This window comes from Castor canadensis, chromosome 16 (genome assembly GCF_047511655.1).
Source record: "Castor canadensis chromosome 16, mCasCan1.hap1v2, whole genome shotgun sequence".
Classification (NCBI taxonomy): Eukaryota; Metazoa; Chordata; class Mammalia; order Rodentia; family Castoridae; genus Castor; species Castor canadensis.
The window spans coordinates 84,128,336-84,156,047 of NC_133401.1; the positions used below are offsets into that span (position 1 = coordinate 84,128,336).

General features: G+C 46.8%; 1 protein-coding gene across 1 annotated transcript in view; it reads right to left on the reverse strand.

Moving 5' to 3' along the window:
- Slit3 (slit guidance ligand 3) overlaps window positions 1–27,712 on the reverse strand; it is a 557,919-nt gene that overhangs the window by 321,645 nt on the left and 208,562 nt on the right. The window lies entirely within an intron of this gene.

Genomic DNA, 27,712 nt, shown 5'->3' on the forward strand with positions numbered 1-27,712 from the left:
CATTCCTCCTTCCCCTCCTGCACGTAATCAGCCTGGTCCAATTTGCTTCTATAAACAGGAGGCCAAGACAGGGGACGCCACTTGACCAGGGTGATTCTGCTCTTTATACATGGCCTCCGCCTGCTTCCTGAGACCTTTCAGTAGAGCCAGACTAGGAGGAGAGTTATATTAAACAGTTTGACTCCAAACCTAAACAGCCCCTGAAGCATTAGTGGTTCAAAGATCTCCTGGTGCATTTATGAAAAGCCATTGATCTGGGGAGAGGTGTTAGAGAACTTGAAATGCACTAGAAGAACTCCTTTGCTGGCAGGAGACAGAGTGGTTTTCATTAAGGAGCTGCCTTTCCCTCGTCACATCACTGACCTGCAAAGCCGAGATGGGCAACTTCTTCTTGCCTTTAATGAAGGAAGCTGTCTCTGGCCAGACACTACAATAAGAAAGCCTTCATTTAAAAAAAAAACTTTTTTCATTAGGATATATTCGTTGTATAGGGGGGATTGTGACGATTCCAAATGGACTTACATTGCACATTGGTCAGATCACCCCCACACTCTCTCCCTCTTGACCCCTTCCCTGCTCTGCTTAAAGCAATTTCAACATGTAAAGGGTTGGGGGTAAATGGATGCAACCAGAGGACATCATGTTAAGTGAAGTAAGCCAGGCTCTCGAAGACAAGGCTGTATGTTTTCTCTCATGCATGGAAGATGGACACAAAAGATACTCACGTACACAAAAACAAGCATGATCAGATATGAACTCATACATAGAACATGGAACTCCTCTGTGGAACTCAGGGAAGGAGGGAAAGGAAAAGAGAATGACAGAGCATCAACAATATCACAAAACATCACATCTGTGGAGGTGGAGGATGTAAGGATGTCTATTGAAAGTTGTAAAAAATAGGGGATGGGAGGTAAAAGGGTGAGGGAGAGCAATGGGAAGGGTTGACTGGACAGAGTAAAGTAGATTCTCAGTAGGAATACACTGAGACACCCCCTTGAACATCAACTTAAATACTAATAATGAAAGACAGGACTATAAAATAGGTATAGTGGGTGTGTGTGGGGGTACTTATGAGAGGGAGGAGGGTGAATGAAGGGGATTAAGGTGAGGGAATATGGTTGATGGGCTTCATAAACTTATATGAAGCAGAACAAAGACTCCATTTTAAAGATATGTACAAAGGAGAGGAGAGTGTTTCTATGGAGGCTTGCTTTTCTTAGTTGAGTCCCCAAATATGATTTCAGTTCTAGACTTTGTGACCACTTCTGATATGCAGCAGCCTGGAGGACATCACGGGCCTTTTTCCTACTGTCTGGTTGTCATCTTGGGGAGAGACATCTTTTAATTCTAGACTACAGGGGAACTTGAACTATCACCCAGAACAGGGTCCACTCCTAACTTGGGGTCATGGATACCCTGAGGACAAACTGCAGGGCCAGGCAGGGCTACTTGCACCCCATTCTACCGCTTCCCAGCTGGGAGAGCTGTGCTGATTTCCTTCTGTCACTGCCATGGGTTTCTCAGCAAGAAACCACACATTGCAACCTCCTAGGGGTGTTGCAAGGATGAAATGGAAGGATGCCAAAGTGCTTTGCACAGTGCCTGGTACATACTTGGCACTTATTCCTATATTATTATTTAGGCAAGCTATATATTGTAAGCAATGCTTTGCACTTCTGTTCACATGTGCATTTCTTTGGGAAGAGGTCCGTATGTTTTATTTTCATTTTATCCCCAAAGGGTAACAACCACTAAGCTAGTTACAGTGTCTCCTTCAATTGATGAGTAAAATCCTACCCAGAGGTTGGATTACCATGTTTTTGCACAATCACTTGGTGACACTGCCAGGTCAGGCTTGAAGTAAAACCCCAGGTCAGTTGTGTCACTTTGCCCAGTACTGTGGAAAGTTTTGGAAACATTCGTAAAAGCAGCCCAGGCCTTAGCCAGCCTTGCAGAGAAGTGATCTGTAAATGGAAGTGGAATTGAATTGGACACCTTTTGGTGGCCTCCAGGCAAAGAGAACATTCAGGGGACTGGAGGTGTGACAGTTGTGAAAAGATTTCTTGACAATAGCAATCAACAGATAAGAAAGGTGTCTGAAGTAGAGGGAAGGAGGGCTGGTGAGGTTCTGGGAAGACAGCTAGACTCCTCCATTCCGTAAGCCAGCCGTCCCCTCTAGAAAAGCCATGAGACTGTGTGCATAGTTGACAGGAAACAATTTTTCAGTTTGTGAGCGATTGCATCCCTTCTTCCGAGGAGACACGGCCCTGGGATGTTGAGATTACACTTTTTCCTATGACCAGGTTTTTAAAAATTCTTTGATACTTCCCTAGCTCAGTGGCTTTCAAAGTGTGACTCGGTGGTCTGGCGGTCCTGTCCTGGGACCAAGAGCCACCAGTGTTACTGGGTTACTCATTGGAAATGCAAATTTGGGGCTCTGTCTTCAGACCTACTCTGAGGAGACTCTGGGGTGGGCCCAGCAATCTGATTTTACAAGGTCTCCCAGTGATTGTGACGCACCAGCAACCTTGAGAACCAGTAATTTAAGGCATTGGTGTGGTGGAGAAACCAAGCAAGGAATGAGGTTTGGAAAAGCCTTCCGGAAACCTGAGTCCCTGGAATACCTTTTTCTTTTTTCCTATTTTGGTTTGAAATGAACTGAAATTAGATTAGTAACCTCGATCCTCCTGTGTTTTGCAAACAAGAGATCTTGCAGGGAAGAGGAAAATAAATTTGAAAGCCTTTCATCCCAGTTACAATGACACACTCATTTCAGCATTGTGTGGGAGGGAGGGCGGGAGGGAGAGGGAAGATTTGTTCCAATGAACCCACTGTAATTTAGGATCAATTAGCGTCTGCACACTCTAATCCAGCTCCACAAACCCAGTTCATCTTCATATTCGAATCAAAAGCGAACACCCTTGAGTGTACTTGGGATCCTTTAAGCACATCTGCCCACCTGGCTGCTGTCCTGTGCCTTGTGATCCAGACCTTTCAGGAGCTGCTGCAGCTCCCAGGAAAGAGGGAGGATCCACCATCTTGGCTATGTCCCCACAGCCCCTTGGCAATCAGCCCTCTCTGTCATCTTCGCCCTCCCCGGAAGCTCCAGTTCTCTTGCCTTCACCTGCCCTCTCTCGCCATTACTCAAGTCATTCTTGATGCTTCCTTGCTGTTCTGGGCAGCCTTCCCTGGCAAGGCCTCACTGCCCCTTTGCTAAACACCAAGTGCTGGGATATACGAAAGCCCAGTCTTGCTATGGCATTTTGCTCTTTTCCCAAGGCCTTCAGAGTCGTTTCTCAGTGGATCCTCTAAACTGTCATGACGTCATGATGGTGGCTCCACTTCCCACCCAACCCGCCTCCTGCGGTTTACGGATAGGGACCCACTCGGGTTATGTGACCTATCAAATGCACAGCACCGGGAAATGAATGGGTGACATGGGAGGTTCAACCCAGTCTCCTGACCCACAGGCAGAGAGAGCTGTTATAAAACATTGTCATTTTCTGCCCACCCACCAAATCCATAACACCATGGAAGATACACTTAACTCCACAATGTTTACGTCTTTGGGGTGTCTCTGTATCTTGGAAATCAGGTCATCTTCTTTCATTAAAAAGCCCTAAGGAGAAGAAATCTGTCTGTGTAATGTAGGCTCAAGAGACAATAGGAAGTGCTTCTACCTATTCAAAATATTTTCAATTTTATCTACAAAACAATCCAATGAGTTAAGTGCAATATATAGTATTTCACCATTTTAATGGCAAGGAAAGGCAAATTTAGCTCATAAAAGCAACTTACTGGTTCAGAAGCAGAAAGAAGCATCACTGGGAATTCAATACAGAGTTGTAATTTCTGGTGTTGTATTTATCTGGTAGATAAGTGTTTTTGAAATTATGAATGCTGTCTGTTACTGGAAGAAACTGAACTAGAGTTGAGGAAAGAGGAAGCAGGCAGGATTCAGGGCCACCTACCCCTGGTTTAGCTAGAGGAGCAGCTTAGAAGTCACCACCAGGGTCACTTTTTCTGTCTAGAACATCTGGCATAGCTCGAGTCCTGCACCCCTATTCAGGGGTCGTGCTGGTGTCATGATGGCAGCCTTGGGGAGGCTCTGGTCACCCTCGAACCTCTTGCAGGCACTTCTTACAGCCTGGCTTGCAATTACTACAGGCAGTGAAACCATGCCTGTTTGCAGGGAGGATCAGCTCCACCCCAGCTCATTCAGATTCTACTCATGAGCCCAACAAATATTTGCGAGCAGTTGCTGTGTGCTAAGCACTGAGCTAGGGTCTAGGACCAGAAGGTTCGAAAAATAAATGGTGGTGAGTCCATCTGTGCCCTCATGGATACCTCCTGGTAGACCTGAAATAGCTCATCACACCATCATACAACTCAAAGCAAGGGCCCTGAAGGAAAGAGCTGCTGGCTGCCTTGAATAAGAAGAGGGGACTGGGGACTTGCACCCTACAGAGGTAGCCTTGCAGGCAGGTTTTCCTGGAGAGGTAGAGAGGAAGTGCATACTTGTTGCAGGGACCAGTGTTGCCTAAGCACCAAATCCCAAGTGCCTGGCCTGGTTGAAGATCAGAGGAAATGAGGTGGCTGTGGACAGTGAGCAAGCACAGAGCAGAGGAGACAGGAGACAGGGGCCAGCAGAGCATGGCTGTGGATTCTGCAAAGCACGACGGGTGGCCACTGCATGTTTGTAAGTGGGGAGGGTCATGATTAGCTGACAATCAGGATGACCGAAGATAAAACTGAAGTTGGTGAAAATATAAAGGAAGAGACCTGCGTGGAGGTGCTCAGGTGTCTTCCTTCGTCACACAGAGGTGCTCAGGAGGGAGCCGAGAGCAGGCAGCATGGGTGACCCAGCAGGAGCAGTGGGAAATTAAACTCCACCTTGGTTCAGAGATACGTATGGCTTGGGTCCTGCAACTGCATGGCATAGCTGTGTAATGTCGGACGGGCCACCTACCTGACCCCTCAGAACCTCATTTTCCCCATCTGTGACAAGGAGCCAAAATTCCAGCCTCAGTGAGTTACCAGGAGGCCCAATTAAATAAAGTCGGTGAACGCCCTTTGCCCATGGCAAAATATCACTGTGATTAACCATGCCAACAGGGACAAGGGAATGCCAATTGCAGCTCTGGATAAATATGGAATAATATTTTATCTCTGTTGAAAATAAATTAGAAGAGACCAAGAATTCTGTGTTCTTAGATCGCTTGGAATTCTACCTGCACTCTGCGGAAAGAAAGTTTTCTTCTTTAAAATGATCACATACGTACACTCAGCTGTATTTATGAATGTATTTGGCTCATACCATGTCTTTTGGCAGTACGAGGTATTGAACCCAGGGCCTTGCGCTGGCTAGACAAGGGTTCAACCACTTGGGCCACCCTCCCAGGCCTTTTGCTCTCAGTTTGATTTCAGACAGGGTCTCGAGCTTTTGCCTAGGCTGACGAGCCAAATGGACAGCATTACTTGAGGGTATGTCAAGTCATTGTGGTAAGTACTTTCTTTATAAGGAATGTTTCAGATAATCTTCACAGCAACTCTGCAAGGGGAGCACTATAATTATTTGTTTCTGAGATGAGGCGTCAGAGGCCAGAGAGGTGTAGTAACTTGTCAAAGGTCACACAGTAGTGACACAGATAAGAGGCTCCTTAAAAGCAACACAAAATTTCAGCCCTTTTTTTTATTTTTTTGGAGACAGGGCCTTACTATGTTGCCCAGGTTGGCCTTGAACTCCCAGGCTCAAGTGATCCTCTTGTTTTGCCTCCCTACTAGCTGAGACTACGGACATGTGCCACTATACCAGTTTTTCTTTCCTTAATGTCTGTCTACTTAGAACAGATACCGAGGGTCTAGAAGCCGTTATATAAATCCCAGGGTCACCTCTTTTGTGCCTTTTATTAGACTTCTTTCCCCACCCCCAATTTTATAGGTGAACAGATTTTTTTTTTTTTTTTTGATGCAAAAAATAAAGAGCTACAGTGACTGCACTATTCCCAGGTCACAGAACCAACTATGTGTGTGGTCTCGTGGATGTGCCCCAACTTGGCTATGGTTTTTCTCATTCAAGCTGCAAAAATAAACCCATCTGCCTTGCAGCCATTAACGCTGGGAGAGGAGGATCCAAAGGGTTGGGTCCCCTCCACTCTTGGAAAGCTCAGAGGGAGGAGAGGCCAGTGCCCAGCAATCCCAGAAGTCACCCTTTTCCTCTGAGGTTCCAGTTCCACCCGGCAGTGGCCAACCTAAGTAAAAAGGACCAGATGAAGGCACCCAGGGGACCGCCCAGGCCAGCTTGGTTGTTAGCTCACAGCTCCAGGGAGGTGAGAAGAGCTTCCATCCTGTTGTTTTCTAAGAGAGAGATGAAAAACCACCCTCCAATTATGCAGCAGATTCTGCTTTGCAGCTGAATAAGGGGCACAAAATCGGATGTTTTCCAAGCTGAAAATAAAGCACGGTGGAAAGCCTCCCCCACCCCTTTCCTTCCATAAGGAACATCTAAATGCAGGGCGTTTAATTTCCAAATAGGGCGACGTTCCTTTTAAGGGAAAGGTTAACAGGGATCAGAGACACGATGGCTGTAACTCTATTCCCAACCCCTTTCATTGTTAATAGTACTTTTTTTTGGCAGCCTCTGTGCAGAGATGTGGGAAAAACCAAAGTCTTATGTAAATGAGAATCGACACACACAGATAAGCCAAGCGCCAGAGCTGAGGGAGGTCTTAATTACACAGGAGTCTAGATGTCAGGATGAATGAGGCTCGTTGAGGCTCAGAGACTTCTCTCAGTGTTAAGTTGGACAACCTTCTTCTGGGTGCACACAGCAAAGCCCAGGCTTCTCGTTACTTTAAGCCATGCCGTGCTCATAAATGGCAAAGGGCTTTGGTCAGGCCTCAACACTTTTCTGGGTGAAATACCTTTGAACCCAAATGCTCACACCTGCTCATGGTGGGGAGTGCAAACTAAGGCGTGTGGCAAATTGCTGAAATTGACCAATGCTTCTGAAAAGCAGAGGTCTCGCATGGTGCAGTGGCTCACGCCTGTAATCCAAGCTACCGAGGAGGTAGAAATCTGGAGGATTGAGGTTTGAGGCCATCTTGAGCAAAAAGTTAAGTCAGACCCCATGTCAATCAATAAGCCCAGTGTGGTGGCACTTGCTTGTTATCCCAGCTACACGAGAGACCAGAGGTAGGATTTTGGTCAGAGGCCAGCCCAGGTAGGTCTACCTAAAAAATGACTAAAGCAAAAAGGGTTGGGGGTATGACTCAAGTGGTAGAGTGCCTGCCTACCAAGTGCAAGGCCAAGAATCAAACCAAAACAAAAGCAGAGGTCTCTAACTGCACCATCTCCTCCTCCCCACCCCATCCTGCCCATCTACGGAGCATCACTCATTGCAACAAAGCCGTGCCAGGGGTAGCATCTCACATCAGCAACAAATACATCCCCACAGATACATAAAGCATTCGTAGCCACTTTTTAATGCAAGGACAATAATAAGCCCCGAGTCACTGAAGATGAGGATGCTCCCACTGGATTAGGGTTTCACACGGTTTTCTCCTCCTGGCTCCTTTCATTAGCTGACACCATGGCCATTGTCCTAGGACTCCAGACTGTGTTTTCAAAACAAGAGAAGGGGCTTTCCAGGCTGGGGCACAACCAAACAGTTCGCAGTGGGAGTTTGGGTCTTTGCCTTGAAAAAAAAAACCACTTTTCTCCTCAACCCTCCTAATTAAAGTGTCAGGATGGAGCCCAGCCCTGATTTGACACCTGACAAGGCGTCCTGTGTAATCTGATGTGTTTTAGGCAGACATCAAAGCCCGCCGGGGATGATGGAGGAGGATATTTAGTGTGTGCCTGCTGCAGGCTGACATATAACTCCATCCGGCTTCATTCGCAGGCCCTCGCTCACCAGGAGATTAACCCGACAGGCTGCAGAGTGAGAAGGGACAGAGCTGGCCCTGACAGGAGGCCCAAGATACTGGGGAAATCAAAACAAATCCACCTGCTCAGGAAGACGCTGCCGACAAGCGCTAATCTGTGACCTCGTCCTCCTGCGGCCATCTGTGGCAAGTGTTATCACAGCCACTGGTGTGGCACTGGGCCATCTACGACTGCCTGATGACATTATTTTTCCTGGTTGTGTTTGCACTCTTGTTTAACAACTTTGTGTGACCTGTTGTTCTTATCCTGAATAAACCTTAGGACTGGAGGGCTGGGAGCGGCTTCCATGTGTCTTATCCTGTCTGAGAAGGACATTTTTTTTCTGGGTTTTGTGTTTTAAAATTTCCAATCTATCACGCATGAATCCCAGAGTAGAAATTGATGAAAAGGTAGGACTGGGAAAATGAACACGAGTGTCAATGTTTCAGCAGTGGAAAATTTCTACCAACAACTAAATGCTGACTCTCGATTTCTGCACTTATCTCGTCACCTACCAGGAACACAGGTGTGCCACCTGGCAGAGGTGTGTGAACTACATTTTGGACCCCCGACACGATGTGGAACGTGGGGTGTCTCCTCTCTCTCAGGCTGACGACTGGGTGTGTCAGGTTTGTGCATGTACAGATATGTGGTGCAGGTGTATCAGACACAGCTATGTAGGCGTACAAGTTCAGCTATACTTTCTGTCATATACGTAAGTAGAAAGATGGGTTATGAAATTTCCTACCTAGGTGTAGGTATTTGCCATATTGAGGGACAAGAATCCACGTTAGTTGAGACTCCCTCCACTAGACACATGGGGAAGGGAATGACAATGGAGAAATATCCAACCTGAGTCCCATGCTTTTATCTCCTGGCTCTGTGGGATCAGACCCCTTCTTGTGTTTACCCCAGGGGCAGGGAAGCCCACTGGCTGATTGGTCAGGCCCACACAGGTGTTCAGTGGTGGAGATGGGAGTTAAATCTGAGATTGTCTCCACACCCATATTCTTCCTGGTGCAGCACTCGAGTCCTGTAGAGGGTACGGAAGGGAAGGTTAGGTTCCTATCACTACCTTCAAGCAAAAGTGGCCACTGAATCACGGCACAGGCTAGCCTACATAGGTCTGAGTAGCTTCTAGGAAGAGTTTACCCCTTCCTAAGAGAAAGGCACAGAGAAGTGAGGTCCCCTTTCTGCTGGACATTGATGCAGGACACAGGGCAGGGACGTTCCGGTTGGAGAATGGTGCCAGGGCACTGAGGAGCACTGCTCAGAGGTAGAGCAGCTATCCCAGCCTTCTGCCCCTGGAGTACCCTACCTCAACTCCAGGTCACATGGAAGTAGAGGAGCTTATTACAACCGTTCCTGCAGGGGGCATTCTGCAACCTCCAGCCAAGGGCACCCCGCCTCACACAACCTCCAAAAACACTGTAACAACAGGAGGCTAAACCCCACCATCCAATGCTTCACAGCAACACTTGAGTCACTCCCTTGGACCTGAATTTCAAAGGAGACTATCGTTTAATTTGTGACAGTAGTAGGCATTGTGAAAATCACCCTTTGAAGTGAAATTTGGATGGACAGCCAGGGTCCATAAAGAGCTTAACTTGAAAATTAAAAAAATAAAAAGCCTTCAGCATGTCATGTCACTTCTACGAACTACAGTTAGGGTTTAGTCCGACCTTCGGGAGGCAGTCCACTAAGGCCTAGGCAATTGCAGTCCCCGTCAGCTCTGTTTAGGACTCTCCCTGCTCCTTTCTGCGTGGTTACGGAGCTCTAATATTTCTCTCTATTGGCCCAATAAAGCATTTTTCTATCGAGATGACATTGCTCATCTGTATTTATCCGGTGGCAAGGAGACTGACTTAACAGTTCATTTCGGTAGCTGTAAAGCTGATAAATTATGTATAAACAGCTCAAATATTTCTCAGGAAATAAAACTGGAAGGAAGAGGCTTCTACCTTACAACCTAAGACGGCCTGTGCAGTGTTGAGATCAAGGCTAAGGTGTGGGTTTCTTCTTTCAGCCAAACCCATTTCCCCTGCCCTTGACAACGTAATTTCCTGTCCTCTTTGGGAGACAGACGGATGAATACTTAAGGTAGAACATGACTGTGATTAAGCTTCCAAATCTTCATCTGGATTCCAGCTGGTGTGGCATCTCAATTATTCCCCCATTCCCCTGTGGAACTGTCTTATTGATGTAGCAAGCTTTGCACGGTGGCACTAGATTAAAAATCTCCCAGGACTCCTCAAGCTTCTAAATTCAATCAATTATCCTTTAATGAAGGGGGAATCAAGGTCTTGTGCATATATATTATGACCTAAAGAATCCAGTCAGGCAACAGGCATCAGACCAGGGCTGAAATCTTTCTTCCAGCCAGCTCCTTTCTTCTCCCCTCCTCTCGAAGGATGATTGATGCATTCAGGTGAGGATGAAAAACTCTGAGGCAGGTGGTGATTAATAGTTGTATTGTCAAAACAACATGAAGAAGGCTGCAAAAAATGTTTGGCTGCTCACAGTTTCTTTACTGGGCCAGTATTCCTTGTGTGTCACTCTTCCCTGAGTTTCTGTTATGATAGGCCATAAGTCCAGTAAGTTACAGAAGTATGGTATCATTCTCCAAACCAATCCTGCACACCTGGGACAGCCACCTGTTATTTTTTTGGTATTATTTCATTTAAGGAGAGACTCTGACTAATTTACATGGCTCTTTATTCATTTTCTCAATCATTCAGAAGTGTTTATTGAGCACTTAGGTTCTATGTTGAGCACTGGGCATAAATTTGAGGACATGATAAATGTTATCCTTGTCTTATGGATTTCAGTCTAGTGTGGGTGACAGACATGCAGACAGGCCATCAAGACTGAGTATGAGACCAAGTTCCAGATACCCAGGAGGGGCATTTACCTCAGGTATGGGGGGAGGGTCGCGGAAGGTGTCTCTGAACTCTTTATCAAGTCCATTACTTTCACAGTCGTCTCAATGCTTACCCTAAGTCTCCTAACTACAGAACAGCCACACCGTCACCTCTGCCTCTTCCTTCCTCCCTTCCTTCATTCCTTCCCTCCCGCTCTTCCTTTCTTTCCTTCTTAATATGACTATATAAGTAGATGTGTGACTTTTTCAATTCTTGCACTTATAATGCAATGTTGGGAAAGAAAGACGGGCTTAAATCAATTTTCTGGGATTTTTTTTCCTGCTACAAATATGGAGTTTGGAGGGAGGTGGCTGTGCGGATCAGAGTCCTAAGACAATGTTCCAGAAAGCAAGGAGGCCAAGCTTGCTGGCTACCAATGACGTCATAACTTTCCACTTCCTTTATTTAAGCCCCTGTTTCCAGCAACTGGACTCAGGAAGGTGGGCCCTCGAAAGAGGCTGAGTATCCGAAAGCCCCAAGATCCCTCCCCAGAGATGGAAAAGCTAAGCTACTCCTCATCCCAACCTCACACTTCCAAAGAAGGCCCTCTTCAGGGAGTGACGCTCACTTCTCCCACTTGCCCTTGGTTTGATGATGGTGTATACACTGCTGGCAAACAGGGCACACAGGTGCAAGGAAAACTGAAGACAGAGAACATCTGCTCACAAAGTCCAATGGTCTAGAACTTAAAAGCCTACTGGAGAATTGTCAAAGTCCCCAGAATTGCTCTTCCAGATTGTGACCAAGAGTGAAATGGAGTCCCTCAATTCCTTCTTCGTACAGAAGCACTTAACACAAATCACCCTGGGCTTTAACAAAAGTTCTAAGAAACTAGAAGAGACTGGGACAGTAGCCCAGAGTGCTATGAACTCATGAAAAATTAATTCAGTTCTCAAAGTCAGCACCAGTAAGGACTGTCCTACATAACAAAAAGTTCTCAGTTGCATTATTAAAAACACTGCCTTGTACCAACCAATTAATTTCAAAGGCTCCGCCCTTTGCCATAGAAATTTTCACACAGATGTGTTCCAAGATCTTCTCTATCAAATCTGGTGCTCATCTGCTTTCCCAAGATTATAATTGAAGTCCTTATTATGGTCTGAGCATTTTTCCTTTCATTTTAACCTAAACGCTTTTGTGAGTTTCCTTTAAAAACCCAAAGGAGAACAAGCTTAGTGAAATGAAGAGGAAGAGTAGGTACCTCCATTGGCTCAGACCCCAGGCTTTCCAAGGGCTATTTTGCTGCAGATGTTTATTTGCTACTATGGTTACTGCCAACCAGAAAATCAAACTGTGACATTTTTCAAGCAGAGGTAGGTTCCAAACAGGTGTGTCCCATTTCAAGAAATTCTACTTAAAAATAAGATTCAGAAAGCAGATGAAATGAGAAGCAACTGGTGTACTTACAAGAGAATTCAGCATGGAATTCTTGGAACATCAGCCCTCTAATGTAGTTAACATGTTTCCTTATCCAAATGTGAAAAGTAAGAGGGTGTTTACTTGCAACCTTTCTGGAACACATTTACTATTTAAAGAATGATACATTGATTGTGTCACCACACTAAATGGGTTCCCTCTGTTGTGTGCCTGCTAGTAACATGACAGTCCTTACACTGATGCCTCACCTTAGTAACCTCATCATCTTCTCAAAACAGTCCTGGATCCTACCTATTGGAACCTCATTTATACTAGGCAGAAACTGACTTGCCTGAGGTCACACAGCAAAAGTGAAGTTGGGATTCAAGGTCAAAGTCTAGTTTGCTTTGCACTCTACTTTTCTGGTCTTCATAGACATCACACTTGATCATACGCAGTTAAACTAATTGCTTTGGGATGGCTGAGATGCATGGCAGTTCAAAATTGCTAGAAAACTTTGAATTACAAAACATCCACAAATCACCCACAACAGCACAGAATGAATTGATGATCTCAGTGTTTGCTGGAGAGCCTTCAGGTCTTAACGAAAAGAATAAGAATGAACCAACCAAGGCTACAGATAACCTGAACACTTGCCTACCAAACTCTCCTTTGAAGATACTATATGAGCTTGTGTTCAAGGGATCATGATTTCTTGAACAGTAAGCCTCAGTGTGAGCGCTTCTCGGTGTAATTTCTTCCAAACTATAGGTCTTTGTATATCTCATTAACTCCCAAGAAATAAAGAGACACAAAGGATTGCATGGGACAGCAGTGAGTTCCTTTTCTCTCTAGTTGCCCCGGTAGGAAGGGTAGGAAGGCTGGCAGGTCTGGGAGGGAGCAGTACCCGTGCCTTGTCATCTGCAAAGCTGGATTGGGAGCTCAAGGCGGGGATGACATAGGCTCTGGCCAAGCCAACATTCAGAATGATGTAACTTTGATTGCACATATGAATAATAAAATTAAAAAAAACAAAACAAGCAAACAAAAAGAATGATGTAACTTTGATAGACACAAAATATTAAAAACCATCTTTTGACAATGGAAATGTCAAAAAAGAAACTCATTAAAAACTTCACAAAAAACCTATTTCTTCTCTTCCATCATACTGGATCATCAATCTTAGTAACCTAACGGAAGGAGAAAAGCCTAGAGTAGTCAAATCGATGACAAACATGAAGGAGTGTCACTACCCACATGCTAGGATGGCAGTGCCAAATGTTTAAAGGACAACAGCAAAGTGTAGGCAAGCACGAGGAGAAACTGGAACCCACCTGCATTGCTGGTTTGAATGGAAATGATGCCACCACTGTGGAACGTGGTTTGGCAGCGCCTCAAAAAGTTAAGCAGAATTTACACGTGACCTTCACTCCCCGGGTGTATATTCAAAAGCAACTGAAAATATGCATGCGCACAAAGACTTGAACAAGATGTATCTAGCAACATTACAACAAAGGGGGTGGCAAACTGAATGCCCACCGACTTGGTGAATGGCTACCCAAAATGTGGTGCAGACAAAGGCACAAAGGAGTGTAGTGCTTGAAAACCTCTCACTTATTTCACAAATCGCACGATGCCGTGTGTATGAGGTGCCCACCGTAGGTAAATCCCTAGGGCCAAAAAGTAGATTAGTGGTTTCCAGGGGCTGGGGAGAGGTGGAAGTGGGGAAAGACAGCAGATTTCTTTTTAGAGTGATGTAAATAAGACAGTGCTTAATTCTACAGAATGAATGTATCAGAAAGCACTGACTTATGTACTCTGCCACGGTGAATTTATATCTGAGGAGAAAAGAAAAAGAAAAAAGAGAAGGGGCAGGAATAAGAGTGTCCCCAAACCGGTGCATTTTCCTGTCTCTCTATTCCACCAGGCCACCCAGCTCCATGCTCTGAACCAGAAAAGCACACTGTATCACACTGCATTTTAGGACCATCAGCAAAGAACTGCCCATGGCCCTAGCTTAGCTCTGTGGACAGTAGAGAGCAGCCTACGTCATCATTGGGCAAAGAGGACTCCTCCACGACACACAGGTTTCCTGGGGACAAGGTGGCCCCAAAGATGTGGGGTCATGAGTGGCCTGCAGGCCTGTAGCCTGCCTCCTCCTCCTCCTCACTGTGTGGTTGTGTGCAGGGTCAGAACCACTGCAGCTGGGCAGGTGCAATGGAGGGCCCGGGGTGTCTTGGGAGCAGTGCATTGGTAAGTAAGAATTTCAAAAGCAGCGGGTGATGGTACAACTGGAAGGGTTTTACAACAACAGAGGATGACAATGGATTCCCACAGGCCTTGTTGTGCCAAGCAGACCTTAGTTGCAGAGGGAAGTGTGGGGCAGGGGATGTGGTGGGAGAAAGTGACTTCTGGAGGCTGGAGCTGTGGACGAGATGAAAACCCCACTGTGCAATTGGGGCCCCTTCGCTTGCTACTTCCTCCCTGCCTGGGCTGTCCTTCTCCCTTGGGAAAGTCCTCTTAATGGCTGCTCTCTGAGGAGCAACAGGAATCTTCTGTTCGTAAGTATCATCCTTGCAGAAAAAAACGGGGCTGAGATGGATCAAATGTGCTTCCTACAAGTATCGATTCTACAGGACCTGGGTGCACCTTGCCCCACCTTGAAGAGCACAGGAGGTTTTCTGTAGAGATTTTCCAAAGGAAGGGGAGTGAACTGGTGCATACAAGAGGTGCTTTGCTAAGTTTTAAATTCATTCTCAAGTTTTAAAGACACAGAGGTGCAGAGTAACTTGCCCAAGTAATGTAGGTTGTAGCCAATCCCTAGCAAGCTCTAACTCCCTGTAGGGGGTGCTGTGCCTAACGAGTGAGTCCGAGGCCTCTGTTTCTGAAACACCTCGTGCTTGAGCATCCCAGCATTCACAGTATCAAATCACTGCTTTGCGTTCACTTTCATCCTTCTTACCTCGATGGTGGTTGAGCTCCTAGGTACAGTGACGCCTGTATCTCCGGGGATACAATAAACACAGGGCTTCACGTATCACTCAATACGAACATATTGAGTTAATGACTGAATTTATGATTCAATGAGGAGGAATTAACAGGCTGAGTGGAGAAGGCAGAGGATAAGAACGGTTTAATGGCCAAGGGCAAATGCAAAGAAGGAGCAGGCGGTGTGTGGATGGGACCCCTTACCAGTCCCCCAGGGATCTAACGTGTGCTTAGTTACGGGTAAAGGGGTGGCATTGCCCATGGGGGCTGTAACTAGGCACAGATCACAGAGCAAATTAGGGGCATCAGATTCTGGCAGCAGAACATCTGTACGGCACATTGATGAAAGGCAGGCATCGGAAAGCAAAGATCACAGCACCACTTTTGCAGAAATGAAACATTCCTAAATTCACGCAAGGAGAGAGGCAAGGGTCTCAGAGTTGCATACACCATTGTCATAAAAGCCACTGAGTAAGAAAGTAAAAACAAGGCACAAGAGCGAGCGACAGCCTCTTTTGCACACTGGCAGCTTCTCGGGACTCATTATCTCTCCCCTGCCTTCTGAGCAGATCAGAACTGGGAGGTGGGCGGCACATTTAGGAACGCAGGTTTGGCAATCACAATTTCCTTGCTCTTCCCCCAAAACACATTCGGAGTTGGTTCAGCTGAAAGCACCAAGCCCCCAGCTTCCCACGGAGGAAGGCTGGCACTTATCTCTCCATCTTTCTCCATTGCGGAGTCCTGTGTTTGCAAGGGGTTATGAGCCCCATGTGTGTGAAATGAAAAACAAAAGTGATTTCTTCTTGGAGATAATTCTCCAGCACCCTTCCACTCCCAGGCTTTCTCTTCTGGCCTGCACTCTTACTTAGCAGCTGGGGGTTGGACCGGTCTGCCCTAAACACCATTTGCTTTCTCTGTTCCGGGCTCTTGCCACAGGGTGTCTACTCCAGTCAGTCAAGTGCTGATATTTTTGCTGCCAATTCATTTCTTTAAGTAGGATTCAAGTTCCATTTGTAGATTAGAGAAATAACAATAACGAAAGCACAACAATGCATAGCTGATGATGCACATATCCTCCACCTGAATGTCCTGCGGGTCCTTCCAAGTCACCATGTTCCAAACTGCCCGTCTTCTCAGCCACCTCTCCGTCTTCCTTCTCTATGCTCCTCGTGCTGGTGAACAATTCCGCATCTATCCTACTGCTGCAGTAAAACCCTCGGAAACCTCTCATTCCTTTTCCAATCTGTCTTCGAGTCTTGTCGTCTAATATTTTTTTGGTAGTATTGGGACTTGCACTCAGGGCTTCACGCTTGCTAGGCAGGTGCTCTACACTTGAGTGACTCTGCCAGTCCCTGTCTTCAAGTCTTATTGACTTTTCCATTGAAATGGCTTTTGAACCTAATGCTTTATCTCACCTCTGCTAACCGCCGTCCTAATGTGGTCCTTGCTCCCATCCTTATGGTGTGTCCCAGCATGACCTTCATCTAACCTTAGGCTTATCTGACCATTTAGCCTTGTCCCTCAATTCTCACAAGGATTCCCAGTCCAGTGGGTGGACTGAGTTCTTCCGATTGTGCTGTCACTTCCATTTAGGGACCCTCCCACACAAGGTTGACTTTTTTTGCTGAGATGCTTGTTACCCCCTACTTCCCCGGCTGCTCTTTTCTCTGTGCTCCAGCAACCAGGACCTTACCCTGTGATAGCTCTCAGCCTCGGTGCTGCCAGGATGCATTGTCACACCCTCTTCTATGTGATCAGCCAATTGAGAGCAGGGACCAGGTGACTGTCATTCTACCTCACAGCAACCTAGCATGGCACCTCATGCAGTTTGCAGAAGAAGACAGGAGGAAGGAAGAAAGGAAAGAAGGAAACCAAGTGGAAGACAAGTGCCCCATGACTCCATCACCGCTCTCAAGGTCCAATTCTTGCCCTTAAATCTCATTTACTTTCTTTTCAGTCCCCTTGAATGAAATTCAAGCTAGACAGGAGAGAGATGAGACCCAAAGCCTAAATTAGCCATAGACATGATGGGTTTGCAGTCCTTCTCTGTCCGTGAGTGTGCTGAATGACTCACTTACCCTCTCCAAGCCTCAGTCACCTCACTTTGACACTAACAATAAAACTCTGATCTGTACAGAGTTGTCTTAGCATTTGACCGGTAGGACAAGGAATCAAACATTCTGATAAAAAAGCCAGGCATACAGTAAGCACTCAACAAATGCTAACTTTCCTATACCTCTTACTGAACAGAGGTCCTTGAGCTCCAAGAAAATCTTTGTCCTGGTGGAGCCGGCCATGTAGTTGGTGTGACAGGGCAAGGGTGGTAAGAGATTAGGGAGAGTGGTTTTCTTAGACCAGACTCGCTAGAATAGGCATCACCATCACCATAGCTGTAGGCACAGGAGTTATTTCTTCCACTACTGCTGCCAAGTACTCTAAATGGTTTGGACTTTTTATCTTTGGATATAAAAAGCAACATCAGAACTGAGTTCCAGTACAGTAATGCATGTTAAATGCCACAGGTTTTTTGCCTAGATACTAACAACCATATGAAGTTATTCCAAATGCAGCCTTATTTCATCTATGAGATTTTTCTGGAAAAGAGAACCCAGCTCCCACTCCCTTGCCCCATTGGGTTGGCCACCTGAAATAATTCTCTACTCAGTTAAAATATTGTTCTGGAAATGGAGTGTCAGATTAAGCCGGGCTAAGAATAGGCCAGAAGTCGAGGAGGTCATTATTTGTCACCTTCTATTGTTTGTGCAAAACAGAACCTCACCTCACTTCCTCTTATGTTGCCTTATCTAATCCATCCATTCATCCATCCACCCACCCATCAATCCCGTAATTATTCTATCTGACCGGCTCACCAAGCATGAAGTGGCCTCATGTTTCTTTGCCATTACTGGATCTATGCCCAGAGGACCGGCTCATTCAGCAAACATCCACTCAGTATCTGCGACAGGCCAAGCACTGTGCGAGGTTATGGGGATGTGGTGACCAACATCGTGTCTGGCCTCATAAAATTTATGGTCAAATAAAATGCCAATTAATGTTGGGATTTGCCTAACCACTGCCCCCTCTGAACTGCATAGGAATGCAGCCTATAATAGTATTTTTTTTGTAACCTCATAATGCTGTTTATAGTGAGCTCGCTGCTCTAGCTTTCCTCCCTGCCCAGGAGGAACACACATGGAAGGAAGAGGATGCCGTGGGTGTCACAACCAGATCACATCCACCCCTTCTAGAAGTTTCCACATACCCGGCACTCACGAGGACAGATATGTGCTGGCTTTCTCTCCTCTGTGTTGCACAATTGGACGAGGGCTCTTGCCAACACTCTGCTGTTGTACAGAGTTTGGTTTGTCATCTGGCATGACTTCTCTCTCCTACTTGTGTTTTATCTGACTATATCCTTAGATAACCACTGAGATCTGCATCTCAATTATAAAAAGAGAGAGATGAAGAGAGAGAGGTGAGACAAAGAGAAATAAAAGAAAATGGAAAATTGGCTGTAATCATTTATTCTTTCCGGACTGCTTCTTCTCCTCCCCATCTCTCCTGTAAGTGCATGGAATGGTTCCACAAACGAAGTAAGGACGAGGTGTGTGGGAGTGTGCCAAGGACTGGCATAGACACATCCACCCACCCCGCCTTTGCTAGACCACCCTGTTCAGTGTCAAGCGCCCCTATCTTTCTTCCCACTTACTGCCAAACCCACAGAGTTAGGGCGCAGTGCTAACTTCATGTCAACTTCTAAACTTGGTGTCAGAAATAACACAAAGTAGACTTTGTGGGTCCTTTCAGACCCTGAAAGGAAAAGAAACCCAAGGCAAGGGAGTGACTTGGATTTACAAAATATAGAGAGGAAGAAAAATGAATGCAATGGGATTAACTCCAGCTTGGTTCAAAAGTAAATTGCCATTTAAAAAATTTCCAGCATCCCTCCTCATACTTTCAAGACACTGTGTGGCTGCATAGGAAAGAGTGAACAGGAGCTGTGGGTGCTGGGTTGGCGTCTCAATTCTCTACCAACTTCCCTCCCAGCCAGGAGTGGCTCCAGGAAGGAAATGAGGCTCCTGGGGGTCCTGCAGCTGATCAGCTTTCCCTACCAGAGGAGGTGTCAATCATGCTAACTGGAATCAGAGCAATTAGGCAAGTCATAAAGGGGAGAATTAGCGTTCCCTTTAAAAATTAAAAGAATCCCACTGTTTGCTAACATTTTAAGCCACTTTGGCTACCTAAGACCTATTCTGATTTAAACTCACTGAGCCAACTTTTGTACCAGGAAAAGACAGCGTCTGCTCCTCCCGTGGAAAAGTGGAAAGTTACCTTTTTGAAGGGAATTTCCATTGCATTCCAAGGGGAGCCTAAATTTGGGAGTGTCAGAGCTATGAGCCAGGTTGAGAGAGAGAGAGAGAGAGAGAGAGAGAGAGGGAGGAGTGAGGGAGGCAGGCGCTGGAGGCTCATATAATCCTAGCTATTCAAAAAACTGAGATCAGGATTGCACTTAAGGCTGGCCTGGGGAAATGGTTCCCTGGGGTGGGGGCGGAGGGGAGACAAGTATACCAATGCTCTATGCTCTTATCTATTATTTATCCATTTCAACCTTGCACACCCTGGTGTCTCCTAATTTACAGAATCCACAATCTCTGACCCTGATCTCCCCAGAGAGCAGCATAGAGGATACTTCACAGGTCCAGAAGGGGAGAAGACATACACAGCAAGTTACAATAACCGGACATCCTGGGCCCCCTTCAAAAAGATGTCCCCCTACTCCTGCCAGCGAACTTCACAGAAATTCATGTGCATTTTTATATCCCCCTTCAAACTTGAAAGGGCGCTCCCCCCTCCACCCGCATTTGCTTCAAGACCGACAGGACTCTTTCACCCACATGGCAACATGAAAAGAAAATGTAATTCTGTCCCAAGGCTCATGATTTTTTTTTTTTTTCTTCCTTTTCCTGAGTCAATGAATGCCAGATGTTCTCACAAAACGTCTTCATATCTTCAGGACAGCCTGCGAGAATTCTATTTATTATTGCTCAGAGGCCAAGAGGCCATAACAGATTTACAAGGCGGCTGTGGTCACTCTTTGTGTCTCCTATACTGAGGAGATGTATGTGGTGAGCGTCAGAGACAGCTCTTCTTTCTATATAATTTACTTCCCTGGGGCCAGTTAGCTGGGTCAGCTCAAGAGCAGAGGTGGTTTCCCCGCTTCAACAGAGCCAGGCTTGCCAAGGCCAGCAAAGCCACACAAGGCTTCCCAACCATCAGAAGAAGGAGGGAGGGAAAATGTCACAAAGAATACGGAGCAGAACACGAGCGTCAGTAAGCCCATCTGTCAACGATCTGCTACACGTGGGAGGTCACATCCTTTTTGACCTTGGTCTTGGCAGAGCTTCAGCCATTATTCTGTTGGGTCTTCCATGCTGAATTAGGTTCTCAGTGGCAGGAAGGTGAGTATCAGTCCATGCTGCTGCTGAAATACTGTCTCATCACCTGCCTCTGTGTCTACAAACTCAATCTGCCTTCTCACAGTGAGCACCCACCTACCCACCACTGCTCTGCTCTGTTTCAAAGCACAGGCAGATGGAGAACCATGGCCTCCAGGTAAAGATGCTGAAAGGCACCGATGCCCGAGGGACAGTGGCTGCACTTGGTCTGGATTTCAAAGAGTTGAACGACGTCAGAACAGGACACAGTGATCAGGGGCACAGAAGAGGGTGTTGGTCCTGCAGTCTCTGTGTCATGCATGTCAAGGTGCTGCTGCTGAAGTTGACTTTCCTTTTTTAAGCATTTCCAACCAAACAAAACACTATTTATTTCAATCCGGCTGTAGAATGAATGGAGGGTCAACAGGTTCAGCCCGAAAGACATGTTTCCTTCCTTTTCTTCCATAAGGAAAAATTGGCTCTAGCTTTTAAGAAGTCACTTGAACTCAGTAGCTTCATTTTAATTTTGGCTTCTGGTCTGAATTTTAAGGGACCCCATGTTCACTCTTGCTTTATTCCTCAAGAAGTTGCCTGCTTTGCCTGCTTTGGTTTTGTGTCCCCTCTAATAAACCCTTCGGGCTACTAAGATTGCTTTGGATGGTGTCTAAGTGTGTGCAGAAAAGAAATGATGCTAGCGGGTATATTCCATCTATCCTAAACTCTCTAACCGCTACCTGACTGCACAGAGAATGGAAATCTTTCCAAATTACTCTTTCCTTCAAATTTTCACCTCTTGCTTACCTTCTAAGATTTTTTTGAATCCATCTTTATTCACCTCTGGAATTTCCCTTTCTTTCCGTTCAGTCCCTGTGATGGGATACGTTGAAGTCCAAAGCCTTGTTGTCTGCAAATGTGACCTTTGCAGATGGGATCAAATTGAGGACCTTAATCAAACATGACTGGGGTCCTAATAAGAGGAGGAAAATCCTATAGGAAGACAGGTATGGAGGACAGGATGGGCTGTGCAGATGGGGCAGAGACTAGAGTGATGCTGGCCCAGGAGCACCTGGGGAGGGATACCAGAGGAAGGGGCCTCCCCTAGAGAATTTGGAGGGAGCCTGGTCCTGCTCCACCACAGTTTGGGGCAGAACTTTGAGAGAACACATTTCAAATACCCAGATGGTGGTAATTTGTTATGATGGCCCTAGGAAATTACAAGACTCCCTAGTTCTGGCCAATATGTCTGTTTTTAAGACCACCAGATACCCAGATAGCCTCTGTCTCCATTATTTTCTCCTCTGGTGCAGTCTCTCCAACTCGGCCAAAGGGATCTTCCCTAAATCACAAGCGTACAGTCATTCATGATGTTACTGTAAAAAGCAAAATGAAGATCCTGAGGTAAGCAACTTAAAAAGAAGGAAGATCTATTTTGGCTCAGTTTTGGATGTTTTAGTCCATGGTTGGTTGGACCCATTGCTTTTTGGCCTGTGGTAAGACCATCCCCGTCAAGATCACATCCCTCAGTGACCTAATTTCCTTCCATTAGGCCCCACCTCTTAAAGATTCCATCCCCACTCCAGATTTCCTTCTTAAAATTTTAGAGTTGTTCTACGGTAAAGTGCAAGTTCCATGATGCATGATTGATTGACACTGTGGTTTTGGGGCCATGATGAGGCAGCACCTCAGGGTGAAGCAAAAGCAATTACTTCTCGGTCAGGAAGCAAAAGAGAGCAAAGAGGGACCAGGGCCCCACCCCAACCCCTTCAAGGGTGCACCACCAGTAACCTAAGCCCTGCTACAAGGCCCCACCTCCCCAAGCTTCTACCATCCCCCAACAGCACCCAGGCATGTGCTACTAGTGGGATTACCATCAGTCTTGAGACAGACATCTTAACACTGAGACTATTGGTTGGGGGTGGGGTGAGGTGGGGGAACCAGTCCAATCAATCAACAGGTTTCATGAGGTTGCCAACTGTAAGCCAACTAGCATTCTAGGTACTGTAGATACAGCTGCGAATAAGATCAAGCCCCTGCTTTCCAGAATCTTCCATCGTAGATGGAGAAATGGATTAATGGTCAAGTAAATAAGTGACATGCAGATAGAGATACGTGCAAAGAGAAACAACACAAAGTAATACAATAAAGAGTGACTGTGACTGGTAAGAAACAGCTTCAGTGAGGAGGTGACATTTGAGAATAGACTTGAAGGATTGCAAAGTCAAAAGAAGGAACTCAGGTAGAGTTTAAGCCAAGGCCCTGAGGCAGGACACCTTGCCCCGTTTGAGGAAAACCAAGCACCCTAGAAGAGGCTGCAGCCTAGGGAGAGAGCTGGGCAAACCCAAGAGAAGATGTCAGAGAGGCAGACAGCACCCAAAATTTACAGGGCTCCACTAGCAATGGTGGAAGGCTGGGATTTTATTCTGGGTTTAACAGGAAACCAGTGGAGACAGGCTTGACTGGAGGGCATGATGTGCCCTGGCTGGCCTTGGCTGTGGGTTGCATCGGGGCAGGGTGGAGTCTGGAGTTTTGCTCAGATTTCACAGACGCCCAGGTAGGAGCTGTAGATGCTTGGCAGAGGCAGGGGAGCAGGGTATCTAGTCTTTTCTTCTTGGTCTGAGCAGGCTTCAGGCCTTCACTATCAGCAATCAGAGCCTTGTGTTTTCATGGACTCTGTGGTGAGGAGGGGTCCCCGCTTGATTCCAGGACCTTGTGGATTCTTGGCTGGGCAGGTTTCCCAGTAAGGGGAAGGGTAGAGACCAAAAGATTCCTCAATTGCTATGCCAGTTTGGGTTCCTTCTGCACTCCATTAAATACATGTTTATCCACAATCAAATCTCCTGTGCTGCCTCCCAAACCACCTTCGGAAAGAGACCCAGGAATAATTGATTTGTCTTTTCAACATGCGTTGTTAAGTTGAGTGGTTTTGACATCACATCGCCATCAACAGAGAGGTCTGACTTACAAATTATTTAGTGCTTACAATGGATCATTGGCCACCTCCCAGACACTTATAGTTGGCAATCTCTTTAAAAAAAAAAAAAGAGAGAGATTAAGAAGGCTCACAGTGACTTCAGCATTAACTGCTGGCTTCCAGGATTTATGCCTATTTGAGGCAGAATTCCTGCCGTTCCTGCAGCTGTGGAATTCATGGTTTCTACTTTATAATCACTTTAAGAGACAAGGGAGCAGATTGGCAGAGCTGATGGTGCCCCACGGCTGACTTCCCAGTCCTGTGGAGGTAAAGGGCACCCTAATAGGGCAGGTGGCCTGGTGCCACAGAAGGAATGCATTACCTAGAGACAAAACACTCACAGGACCTTCCTGGCTGTGCCCTCCACGAGCTGTGTGACTTTAGCAAGTCTCTTAACTTCTCTGAGCTTCATTTCAGCTTGTAAAATTAGAAAATGCTATCTGCCTTACCTGTCCCCATAAAAACAAGAGCAAGCGTGTGGTAGGTGAAATGGAGTCAGTATTTTAAAACGAATTCCTGATACAGTTTCCCTTTTTCTTGTAAGCAGGATTGTCCCTCTAAGATGGTCTGCCACACTCAGACCTAGCACAGGAAAGGGCAGTTACCATGTATAACCCGGAGGAGGAGGAAGAGCAGAGTCTGAAAGAACTCACGCACTTCCATCAGGACGTGTACGGTGCTGGGAATCTGGAGACTCTGGGATCAGTGTAAGGTTCCCAAGCAAGACGTGAGAGGACTCCTTAGCGGGAACGGAGGGAGGCAGAACAGACAGGGAACCTGCAGGAGGTAGGTGGAGTCCAGGAACACCCATGCAGCGCCTTCCCACTGTGCCAGGTGAAAGGACAATATCCGCAGCTGTGAACTGCAGCGATGGGTGCCAGACGCCAAGATAGGGCTGGGCCTGTGCACAGTGCTAAGGATGGCAACTCCACCCTGGTTATGAGCTCTACCCGTTTCCTCCTCAGCCTCGTCGGTCAGGAAACCAGGGAGTTACCTCAAAATACCGAGCGTTCACCCCAAAGAAGAGTATTTAACCAAAAAGAGATGGCTTTCTCTTCAATCGGGAAGCGCTGGGGTTTTCCTCCTTCCATGTCAGTAAGAATAGCGCCTGAGGTTTATGCAGCCATGAAGAAGAACGAAATGTTATCATTCGCTGGTAAATGGATGGAATTGGAGAACATCATTCTGAGTGAGGTTAGCCTGGCCCAAAAGACCAAAAATCGTATGTTCTCCCTCATATGTGGACATTAGATCAAGGGCAAACACAACAAGGGGATTGGACTTTGAGCACATGATAAAGTGAGAGCACACAAGGGAGGGGTAAGGATAGGTAAGACACCTAAAAAACTAGCTAGCATTTGTTGCCCTTAACGCAGAGAAACTAAAGCAGATACCTTAAAAGCAACTGAGGCCAATAGGAAAAGGGGAACAGGTACTAGAGAAAAGGTTAGATCAAAAAGAATTAAACTAGAAGGTAACACAGATGCACAGGAAATCAATGTGAGTCAATGCCCTGTATAGCTATCCTTATCTCAACCAGCAAAAACCCTTGTCCCTTCCTATTATTGCTTATACTCTCTCTACAACAAAATTAGAAATAAGGGCAAAATAGTTTCTGCTGGGTATTGAGGGGGTTGGGGGGAGAGGGAGGGGGCGGAGTGGGTGGTAAGGGAGGGGGTGGGGGCAGGGGGGAGAAATGACCCAAGCCTTGTATGCACATATGAATAATAAAAGAAAGAACTCAGGGTCTCACACTTTCAAGGCAGGCATGCTTCTGCTTGAGCCACAACTCCATCCCTGAGCTATGGGAAATACGGGACTCTGCTCACCCACAGCGCTGGCAGCCACACGTGGCTGGTCCTGCTGAAAACGACAGGTAGCATGAGACTTTGTACAGTGGTGAATGAGACGGCACTTTTGCAGTTGTCAGGATGCTGGATTGTTGCACGAAAGGCCTTCTCCTCATAACACTCCCCAAATATTCTGCCCATCAAAAGAGGCACCACCAAATAACTTCGCCCCGAGCAGTGTGACATGCACTACTTTAATGTGATGGGGTGAACGCTGGGGCACCTGTATCCCCAGCCTTCCTCCCCTCTCGTGTTCACCTGACTATACGGGGCTGCTTGAGGCTCTGGGGAGAGGCATGGACCAGGGTCGTCTGTCTGACTCTGGGAAGTCAGAGTTAGAAAGAAACAACCTGGAAGGCAAGAAGGCAAGGGGAAGAGGAAAGAGCCGTGCAGGACACGCTTCGTGGAGAAGCAGGGGGCTGCAGCCTGAGCCAGGAGGTAAGAAGGGAATGGAGGAACATCTCCTTGAGTGTTAGGGTGGAATCCTGCGCTGTAGGCTCTGAGACATGGGTTTGAACACTGAGATGGGACTGCTGGGCAAAGCGCTCCTTCTGGACATCGAACTGTGTTCTGTGGGAATGTGTCACTGTGCTGGCTCAGGCCATGGGGAAGTCTGGCTTTGTGTGTGGACTGGGTTCACTTCTGATCTGTTTCCTGCTCTCTGTATACACCGCACCTTGGCGAGCGAGCCTCCACTCACGCTCACTGCTTTTGTGAGATGTGGCAGTAGGCCGGGACCAGAAGGAGCAAGAACACAGGTAAAGGGTTGGCCTTGGGGTAAGGTTTGGAGCATGCATCTCCCCAGGGAAAAGGCTTTCTGCGGCTCCAGATTGTGGCAAAGAAGACTTGCCAGAAGATGCTAGGCTATGACATCACCATCCCAGACCAAACATGGTGAGGACATACAGTGGTCAAGCAGGAGCGCAGGGATAGAGACTTTGCTGAGGAAACAAATGCATGACCTGAGAGGAGGGTTTACTGTATGGCACCAGCTCTGCCTGTGGTCCTGAGCTGGTGCCAGAGGAGCCAATCACAAGCTAAGGCGTCCCTGACCTTGCTAATAAGGAGTCACTATTAGAATCCTCCCGACAAAGAGAAAGTTGCCATTTCTTGGGCACTAAACCAGAGAGGGCATGGAGCAGAGCCAGTTGCTGTTCCTAGGAACAGAGCCAGGCCGCTCACCCCTCAGACACCTTCTTTCCGCACTTCCTACTGTGTGTGGAATTTTGTGAGCGGTACCCACCCATCCCTTCAGCAAGCCTGCATGGTGACATGTGGGCTCCTACACTATGAAGGTGCCACAGGGATGTACCTCAGCTGCCCTCCCAAGAAGTAAAGGATCAGGGATTCGAACCCAGGGCTCTGTGCACCAGACCCTCACTCCTCTCCACACCTCGACAGCAGAAGTCTCGAACAGGCTTCCTTCAGCCCACAGACTTAATGAAACATGCTCTGCATCACATTAAAAACATTTCGAAAAACTATGCTGTCAACATCTTAAAGCTGAGAGGTTTCCCTTTTAAAAATTTAAATTTCTGGCTGACTTAAAAGAAAATGAAAAGATTGACACAGAGCAGCTCTGCATTACTACGGGGCCCACCAGGTGGACGCTAAGGAGCAGCTGCCCCTCTGGTGAGGTGCAGACCCTCCGCTGGGCAGGTGCTGTGATATGTATGTCTGTGTCTCCCCTCCTTCACCCCCAATTCATATATTGAAATTCTCAGGCCCCAAGTGAGAGTTCTGGGGAGGTGATTAGGTCAGGGGAGGAAATGAGTAGAATTCCTTTATAACAGGGGCCCCAGAGAGCTGCCACAGCCCTCCCACCAGATGAGGATACTCTCAAGTCCAGAAGAGTGGCCTCACAGGACCTGACCAAGTCTGCACCCGCATTTGGGACTTCCAGCCTCCTGAACCACGAGAAACACGTTTCTGTAATTCATCAACAACCTGGCCTGTGATGTTTTGTTAGGTCAGCCTAAGTGGACTAGGACAGCTGGCTCTGTCCCTCAGATGACCTGTCTGGTCCCACAGAGGGTGAGTCTGATAGTTGTGTGTGAGGTTTCCTGCCCCAACTTCCCTGGAGGTCAGCTACAAGTGCAGTGTGGCTGGGTGTCATGGCGGAGAGTCTGTATCAGGACTCCATGTGTCTCTTATTGCACCAGTGACACAGCCCTCATCCTCTACTCCTCAGTGAGAGGCCAGCAAGATCACCAAGAACTCGGGAACATTCGGAGAAGAGCTATGGATCACAAGATGAGTGTC